This window comes from Bos indicus, chromosome 14 (assembly GCF_029378745.1).
Source record: "Bos indicus isolate NIAB-ARS_2022 breed Sahiwal x Tharparkar chromosome 14, NIAB-ARS_B.indTharparkar_mat_pri_1.0, whole genome shotgun sequence".
Classification (NCBI taxonomy): Eukaryota; Metazoa; Chordata; class Mammalia; order Artiodactyla; family Bovidae; genus Bos; species Bos indicus.
This window is the reverse complement of record NC_091773.1, coordinates 21757727-21766359: the sequence shown is the minus strand read 5'-3', so window position 1 is coordinate 21766359 and position 8633 is coordinate 21757727. Positions and strand designations below refer to the sequence as shown.

The following is an 8633-nucleotide window of genomic DNA, read 5'->3' as shown; positions in this document are numbered from 1 at the left end:
TAACTGCAAAACATTTCTAGCAACCCCTAAAAACACCCTGTGCCTAACTGTAGTTGCTCTGTATTCTCCATGCCCTCAGTTTCTGGTGACCTACAACTTCGTTTCTGTCCCTACAGATTTCCCTGTTCTGAACACTGGGTGAGAACAGACTCATGTAATATATGACCTTTTATATCTGGTTTCTCTCACTCAGCATAATGTTTGCAAGACTTACCCATGTTGTAGCATGTGTGAATGCTTCATTCCTTTTTATGGCTGAGTAATATTTCATTGTAGGAAAGAATGCATCTTGTTTTCCATTCATCTGTTGATAGACATTTAGCTTTATGCTTTTTGGCTATTATAGACAATGCTGTCATGAACATTTATGTACAAGTTTTTTTTGTGTGTGTATATGTGTTTTCATTTCTCTTCGGTGTATATCTAAGAGTGGAGTTGCTGGGTTGTAAGCCTGTCCTTAGAATTTCATCTATTAGCATCACACATGAGAGATAAGACAGATAATAATACTACTTGGGGTTATAACGCTATTTTTTTAAAACAAAGTGCATATTTTTCTGTAATCAGTATCTCCCTACAGGATGTACAGAGAGTTTTTTCGTTATCTCAAATTCAGGGAACCTCCAGTGGTGTGGTCTTGGGGAGAAAAGAGGTTTCGATGTGCCTGCAAATAGCCCTCTATCCAGAAGCTTTGTGTTGAGTTGTGTGCTCATGTGTGTGTGCTTTCAATTTGCTTTCATCAACCTTACTTTTAAAGTGGAAAAATAAGTCTTTTTCATGAGAAGTCTTCTAAGATTCTGGCACTTGATTTTGGAAATAGCATAAGTTAGTGTGTGTGTGTTTGTGTGTGTGTGCGTGCGTGCGCGCCTGCTCCGTCACTCAGCCATGTCTGACTCTTTGCAACCCAATGGACTGTAGACCACCAGGCTCCTCTGTCCATGGGACTTCCCTGGTAAGAATATTGGAGTGGGTTCCCATTCCTTCCTCTGCGAATCTTCCCAACCTGCGTCTCCTGCATTGGCAGGCAGATTCTTTACTGTCAGCGTCACCTGGGAAGCCATACATATATGTGTGTGTGTATATATATATATTTTTTTTTTCTGTAGTTATTTTATGGGAAGTTGAAAGAAACTGTGACAGGGCAGATGCCATTGGAGCTAAGTGTTTGGGTTCCTCTTTTTTTTTTCTGAGGTTAGTCCATGTTCTGAGTCAAATAGTGAACCTATACTTGCATGGTTAAGAAGGGTCTCAACAAATTGACCCTTCAGAGCCTCATATTCAGAGCCTAGACCTCGGACAACGTTGTAGAAGGCAATTTTCACAGATATTTGTCTGACGCTGTAAGGGGGCATCATACTGGGACCCTTTTAATCATAGTTGACCTGAGAGTCTTTTTTAAGAATTAAAAAAATATATATTTATTTGGCTGTGGTGGCTCTTAGTTGAGGCATACAAGATATTTTAGCTGTGGTGTGTGGGTCTAGTTCCCTGATTGGAGATCAGGGTCCTGAATTGAGAGTGCAGAGTCTTATGCACTAGACTGCCAGGCATGTCCCAACCTTAGCTTTTAAAATTCTCCTAAATAAGCCTCCATGATGGAATGCAAGTCTGCCATTAAACATAGTTGAAAACAATACATTCATTAAAAGGATGTTTGGAGACAAGGAACAGAGTCAGATTCAGTGCGTTATAGCACTCCGCCGGAGACGGAGTGGAAACACTCGGGAGGGACAGAGCTCTGGAGCTCTGGAGGCTGACTTTGGGGAGGACGTCAGCTGTTGGCTCTCAATTCTCAATTAGTCTGAAATAGTACATTCCTATTTAAATTTACTGGGCTTTATTTATTTTTGCTTTTCCAATAAAAGTATCTTTAAAAATATTTTCCTTTATTACATTGAAAAAGTGAAAGTGTTAGTCACTCAATCGTGTCTGATTCTTTGTAACCCCATGGACTGCAGCCTGCCAGACTCCTCTGTCCATGGGATTCTCCAGGAAAGAATACCAGAGTGAGTTGCCATGCCTTCCTCCAGGGGAACTTCCCAACCCAGGGATCCCCTGTATTGCAGGCAGATTCTTTACCATCTGAGCCACCAGGGAAGCCTTATAGGTCAGAGGCAACTGCCATAAAAAGAAAATGCATTTTGGTCTTTGCCACAGTTTTCTGTATCAGATGCAATGTAATCTATATTTAGAATCACTAGAATGCGAACCCCTTGAGGAAAGTTCAATCTATGTGCATCTGTGTCTTCAGGGCTTGGTGTATTGCCTGCTCATTCCATCTTACTCAGCGTTTACTAATTACTCACAACTTGCCAGTCTCTCCTGTAGGCCCTGGGGAGAAGGTTGTCAAGACAGTCATAGGACAGTCACACTCAGGCCCCTGTCTACCAGGGAACAGACAAGGAAGACTTCCTGGAGGAAGCGCCACTTGTGAAATCTGAAGCTTGTGTGAACAGGTCTGTCCAGTGAAAGGGGGCAGGGAAGCTGTCTCAGACCAAAGGGAGGGCATGATGAGGGTCAACAGGCTTAGGGAGGGTGGTGTCCTGTGCAATGAGAAGAGGAAGTGGTGACGGGAGGAGGGAAGGGCCCTGAGCTGAGGGAGAAGGTGGTGTTTTATGCAGAAGCAAGAGCAGGTGAAAGGGTTTAATCTGGGAAGTGATAGAATCTATCTAGCATTGTAAGAAAAGCCCACTCTGTTGTGGGGGGACAGTTAGTTGGGGGTACGTGGGTGCTCATTTGTTGGGACTGTGGCTGAAACTCCGTGACAGCAGGAGGCATGAAGAATGGACAGGGAGGGGGATATTTCGAGACATTCTGGTTGGAAATAGCAGAGCAAAGCTAGTTATGGCCCCCAAATTAATAAAAGCAAGAAAAAGGTTGTAAACAAAGCAGAAAATCTCATTTTTCATAACCTTAAGTCCTAAGTGATGAAAATATCTGCCAAAAGCTTGGGCGGAATGAAGAGAGACACAGGGAGTGGAAACATATTTCTGAAAGTTCGTGTTAGGACACATTTTCTGGCAGGTGGTGGCACAAATCTGACGGGTGTAATCCATGACCCCCTCCATGGGCTGGCAGGGTTGAGGTCCCTGGAATCTGCCGGTTCCATGACCCCTCTGCACCACCCAGAGTGGAGGGGGCCTGGGAAGGCAGAGACCCCAAAGATGTCTTTATAAGGGATAGGCTCTGAGGTGTCAGTCAGCTTTCACAGTGCATACATTAGGCATTTATACGTGTCAAGTTCAAGGCCTATGCATCAAGGCCTGTGGAACTTCCCTGGGGTAAGCAGCCTACTGCCACCATGGTGGGGGGGGAGGGGAAAGGGCAGGCCCTCTAACTAGGCTTCCTGTTGCTTGAGGCCACTCTCTTATTTTTTCCTCTCAAAGCAAACAGCTTGGCTAGGAGTAATGGATCCCATAAACTGAATAAAAACTGGACAAAAACCTAGCCCTAGACCTAGACACCAAACAACAAAAAAGTAGAAATTTACAAAACAAAAACCATTTCAAGAACACGTATGAAAGAAAGCTGCTAAAGTGTAGATACTTGATAGGTCTCCGTAACATAAAAAAATTACGTTTGTACTTATTTAGTAAGAAGAGATGCTAAAACAGTGGAAGGAAATATGGAATGAGCTGGCAGAGTTTGGGAAAGAATGGGAACTTAAAAAGAAATGCTAGAAATGGGAATTCCATGTATAAATCAGAAGAATTTGGCACTTTTGACCTTGCAGTTATGGTCATGGAGGACAGGTATTAATAAACATATCAACATGAGCAATAACAATTTAAAAAGTTTGGACATAAATTGAATGACGCGGAGCAAAAGAGAACTCTGAAGACAAGGTTTTTTTTTTAATTTTATTTTATTTTTAAACTTTACATAATTGTATTAGTTTTGTCAAATATCAAAATGAATCCACCACAGGTATACATGTGTTCCCCATTCTGAACCCTCCTCCCTCCTCCCTCCCCATACCATCCCTCTGGGTCGTCCCAGTGCACTAGCCCCAAGCATCCAGTATCGTGCATCGAACCTGGACTGGCATCTCGTTTCATACATGATACTTTACATGTTTCAATGCCATTCTCCCAAATCTTCCCACCCTCTCCCTCTCCCACAGAGTCCATAAGACTGTTCTATACATCAGTGTCTCTTTTGCTATCTCGTACACAGGGTTATTGTTACCATCTTTCTAAATTCCATATATATGCGTTAGTATACTGTATTGGTGTTTTTCCTTCTGGCTTACTTCACTCTGTATAATAGGCTCCAGTTTCATCCACCTCATTAGAACTGATTCAAATGTATTCTTTTTAATGGCTGAGTAATACTCCATTGTGTATATGTACCACAGCTTTCTTATCCATTCATCTGCTGATGGACATCTAGGTTGCTTCCATGTCCTGGCTATTATAAACAGTGCTGCGATGAACATTGGGGTACACGGGTCTCTTTCCCTTCTGGTTTCCTCAGTGTGTATGCCCAGCAGTGGGATTGCTGGTTCATAAGGCAGTTCTATCTCCAGTTTTTTAAGGAATCTCCACACTGTTCTCCATAGTGGCTGTACTAGTTTGCATTCCCACCAACAGTGTAAGAGGGTTCCCTTTTCTCCACACCCTCTCCAGCATTTATTATTTGTAGACTTTTGGATCGCAGCCATTCTGACTGGTGTGAAATGGTACTCCAGAAAAATAAATGACCCAATCAAAAAATGGGCCAAAGAACTAAATAGACATTTCTCCAAAGAAGACAAGGTTTTTTAAAAAATCAACACAAAGAGCATTCAAATACACAAGAAATCACCCTTAATTTAAAAAGTCCAAGGGCTCCTCAATGTTGGAAGCAAAATAACAATGTCTTCTGTCCCCAGAAAAGGGACTTGCCAGCACCAGACCTGGGGCAAGCTCCCTGATTCTCTGCATCTCATTTTCTTCCTGTTTAAACTGGAAATCAGAGTGGTGCCTTCATCTCCAGGTTTGGAAAACCAAGCTCGTTAATTTAAGTAAAGTGCTGAGATTAGTGTCTGGAGCAGAGCATGTCCTGTACTCTTCTTTCTTCTCAGCTTTCTCTTCCTTTTTTTTTTTTTTTTTGTTTCTTTCTTAACCTTTTTATTACTGTTACTGTTTACCGAGTTCCCAAAAGATTGGGCCAAGAAAAGAAACAAGCTATAAAAAGATTGGAAGGAAGTGAGAAAATGGCCATTATTTGCTGCTGACTTGATCTACTTAGGAAAATCAAGTAAAAATTGAGCCAGATTTCCAGACACAAATGAACATACAAGATTCTATCATGATCCTCCATACCACTATTGATCATCTAGAAGAGGAACTGAGGTCCTTTCAATTAAAATAGCAAGAAAACTATAGAGTTTATGGAAAATTACCTAGCAAAGAACAAATCATGTCTTCAGGGGGAGAATTGAAAACTATTTTAAAACATTTTAGAAAAACTCAAAAAAGATTTATAGTATACTCGTGTATAGGATAATTAATAATGATAGAAATGTTAGTTTTTCCAAATTAGTTTATGCATTCTATTCAGTTTCAAATAAAATCCCGGCAGATACCTGAGGACATCAGGACCATTGATTCTAAAATGTATATGAACCAATAAGGGCCCCCAAAAAGGTGAGACAAAAATTAGTCTTTAAGGCTCATTAATCAAACAACAGACTTAAGCATAAAACTATTTAAAAGAAACACAGCCCATGGGGTCGCAAAGAGTCGGACACAACTGAGAGGCTGAACTGAATGGACATAAAATAATGGTTTATTTAACCAAAATTAGGGAGGGATGGGAGGAAAGGTGGAGGAATTATAATATGCAAAATTACTGATTTTTCATGGTGAATCTAATGCTGGAAAGTCAGGAAATAGATCTCAATCGTGGATTATTTACCTTTAAACAATGAAGAACTAGAATTAGGCAATGTGAACGAGCCGGGGAAGGGACGGGAAGGAAGTGGTGGTCATTCAGCAGAATTTCAGAAACGCTGATTTCAAGGCTGCTGCCCACTTTCCAGGTCTATACATGGAGATAATAGGGAATTTAACCTGCTCACAGCCCTTCAGGATTTGGGGCCTGTTTCCTAAGGTGAGTGCCTCTGCATCTTCTTGTAAAATGTAACACCCTCTTGACTTGGGGCTTCTGGTGTGCAGCAAACAGAAGAGCCTCTGGTTGCCAAGCAGTTTCTGCCCCCAAAGGCTCGAAACACAATAGAACCAGGAGGCAGGTGCCTGAAGAGTAACGGTGTTTTCTTCTGGGACAGCAGGATAGAAATAAGAAAGGGGCTGTGAGAAATGACAAGACATATAAAAATGCTGTCTGATGCCTGTAGGTTTGATGCATGTACTAATTCACTCAAGTACTTCTCAGGTAGGCCTTTCAGCTGGGTTGCAGCCTGGGGAGCTTCGTCTGGGTGCATTCAGGGCTCGGGTTATTCAACCCCCGTGTGAGCTGTCATTTAGGTCCTTTGGGACTATGCGTTACCAGATCAAGGACAAGTGACGACTCGTGTTTGTGCTCAGTCATGCCTGACTCTGCGATCCCACGGACTATAGCCCACCAGGTTCTTCTGTTCATGGGATTCTCCAGGCAAGAATACTAGAGTGGGTTGCCATTCCCTTCTCCAGGGGATCTTCCTGACCCAGGGGTAGAAGACTGCAGGCAAATTCTTTACCCAGGGAAGCCCTCAAGGGCAAGAGGTCCGATCAAATATGAATTTCGGATAAACAAATAATCATTTTGTTAAATTCAGTATGTTCCATAAAGTATCTGAGACATCTTTAAAAAATTTATTGATTATCTGAAATTCATATTGAACTGGTGTCCTGTATCATTATTTGCTAAATATGGGCAACTTCATCTGAGGTAAATGAGAAGCTGCCAGAGGGGACAAAAAAGAAAGGACTTCTCTTTAAGAAAAGTGAGCAGTACTTTCTGAAGCTGATCAAAACTGTGAGATGCTTTGGGAAGATTCTTTCTTGGAAACAAATGAGATTTGGGCTACATAACCATGATAGCTTCCGGGGGAGGGCCGAGCAGTCGGACAGGCTGCTGAGACGAACGCTTCACTGGGGCAGTCTCTGCATATCATGGGGAGATAGACACTGCTGCCTGTGAGTCTTGGGCCCTGGCAGTTGAGGAAGAAGAGCGGGAGGAAGGAGTCAGGACCCAGATCCACAGTGTTGATTGGCCTTTGTCCTCATAGCTCCAAAAAGAAACAAGATCTCGATAAGCTCTATGAGCTGAAGTCCAAAGCAAGACAGATTATGAACCAGTTTGGTCCCTCAGCCCTAATCAACCTGTCCAATTTCTCATCAATAAAACCGGAACCAGCGAGCACCCCTCCACAAGGCTCCATGGCCAGTAGCACTGCAGTGGTGAAGATCCCAGGCACTCCTGGGACAGGAGGGCGTCTCAGCCCTGAAAACAATCAGGTATTGACCAAGAAGAAGTTACAGGACTTAGTAAGAGAAGTGGATCCTAATGAGCAATTGGATGAAGATGTGGAGGAGATGCTGCTGCAGATTGCTGATGATTTTATTGAGAGTGTGGTGACAGCTGCCTGCCAGCTTGCTCGGCATCGCAAGTCCAGCACCCTGGAGGTGAAAAATGTCCAGTTGCATCTAGAACGCCAGTGGAACATGTGGATCCCAGGGTTTAGCTCTGAAGAAATCCGACCCTACAAAAAAGCTTGCACCACAGAAGCTCACAGAGAATGGCGTTGATCCGGAAAACAACCAAGAAATAACGCATGGAAAGCTCAGGGGATGGACAGCAATGTATTCGGAGATACTTGAGCTGAGACCTCAGCCATCTCATCCTTGGATTTTTTTTTTTTAATGCTTTACAGAGAAGCATATATTTTTTATTAACAGTGCAGCAATATCTATAATGACTGAGAGGATCTGCCAAAAGAATAAAGCCTCCTACCCCAACTTCCAGTCCTTGTTCCCTGCCGTCTCAAAGAAGAGCAGTGTATCTTCCAGAGATTTTATTTGTGGTTTATTATGTAACTGATTGAATAGGGGACAAAGCATTATGGCCTTGTTTGGTCAGAGAGTATTAATATTAGCAAGATTTGTAGAGGTTTCTGTTCCCTTCTCCCCCACCCCCTTCTCCCTGTACTTTGTAATGTCAGTGTTTATATGAATATGACTTTCATTTGCTTTTCCAGAATAAAGAAGTTATTAATCGAAAAAAAAACAAAACAAAACCATGATAGCTTCCCACTTGGTCTCAGATGCTTCATGTAACCATGACGTCATTCCACCTGATCTCAGATACCTCATGTAACCATGACATCATCCTACCTGATCTCGGGTGCCTCACGTAACCATATTTATACATGGTGATGGAGTGGGTGTTTTTCACAATTTCACAAGCTGCTTTATTTTCTCTGCAAAACACACGCATCTGCACCTTCAGATTTCTGCTCTTTGGCCCATTGACTATCTTCTTTAATCGATGGAACCAGTGGGTCTAGCCAGATTCTCTTTTCTCACTGAGGAGGGACAGTCTCCATGTGTTCTTAGTCAACCCGGCATGTGTCAGGAACGGGAGGGGGCGACTGGATGGACCACAGAGATGGTGATCCAAGTGCAGGATAAAACCCTTCAGTGAAAATA

At 42.6% G+C, this 8633-nt stretch overlaps 1 pseudogene; it reads left to right on the top strand.

The window, feature by feature from the left end:
• Positions 1 to 7020: 7020 nt before the first annotated feature.
• Positions 7021 to 7943, top strand: LOC109568188 (transcription initiation factor TFIID subunit 12 pseudogene; annotated as a pseudogene).
• Positions 7944 to 8633: the final 690 nt, after the last annotated feature.